The sequence below is a fragment of the Myotis brandtii genome, unplaced genomic scaffold (genome assembly GCF_000412655.1).
Source record: "Myotis brandtii unplaced genomic scaffold, ASM41265v1 scaffold311, whole genome shotgun sequence".
In the NCBI taxonomy this organism is placed as follows: Eukaryota; Metazoa; Chordata; class Mammalia; order Chiroptera; family Vespertilionidae; genus Myotis; species Myotis brandtii.
The window spans coordinates 3,196,807-3,197,786 of record NW_005361913.1 but is presented as its reverse complement, the minus strand read 5'-3'; positions in this window follow the sequence as shown (position 1 = coordinate 3,197,786).

The window sequence follows — 980 nt, the reverse complement described above, 5'->3', positions numbered from 1 at the left end:
ACAGCCTTCTTTTTTAAAAATATATTTTTATTAATTTCATAGAGGAAGAGAGAGATAGAAACATCAATGATGAGAGAGAATCATCCATTGGCTGCCTCCTGCATGCCTCCTAATGGGCCTTGAGCCTGCAACACGGGCATATGTCCTGACCGGGAATCCAACTATGAACTCCTTGTTCTTAGGTTGATGATCAACCACTGAGCCACACTGGCTTGGCCACAGTCTTCTTTATATAAATATTAGGTAATGATAAAAGCTAAGTTCGGCCTTTTTTTTTTCTTCTGCTTATCAGATACTGGGTATTATGCTACCTTCTGGAATGCAAAGTTGAGAAAGAAATGGTCTGTATCCTCAAAGAACTTAGAGTCTAGTGGTGTTGAGTGCTTATGTAAATAGATGTTTTTAGTATAGTGTGGGAAGAGCTGTGGGAGTATAACTAATCCATTCTTGGGGGCTGCTAGTAGGGGGCACTTTTGGGGAAATACTCTCACTGGATGTTATAGAATAGGGTGGAGTTCAACTAATCTATGAAGAGTGGCATGTTTTCTCATCAGAGGGGTGATCTGAGTTTTAAATATCATGGGATAGGCAGATAACTACAGTCATCCTGTATTGTTTAGTGTTGGTGAGTTCTAAGAGGGGGAAGGGAGCCTGGGGGAAGGCAAGGCTTGAGAGCAAAGCCAGGGTCAGGTCTTTTAAGTAGGGGCCATATTTATAGCTGATGATATGTGTATAATAGTAGATTACTCTTCCAGTGGTGTAGAGAATAGATGGAATTGGGAAATGGGAAGAGACTTGCAGTCGGGAATTTAGTTGGGTGGTTAATGCAAAACAGGATGACCTGAAATAAGTCAGGGACATTAAGGATAGTCAGGAAGGGAGGGAAGGGTGTGAGAAATACTTGGAGATGAAATTGCAGGGCTTTGTGTTCGTTGTGATTGGTGGTTATGGTGTGGTGCTTGTGGGGGGTGGGGAGATAG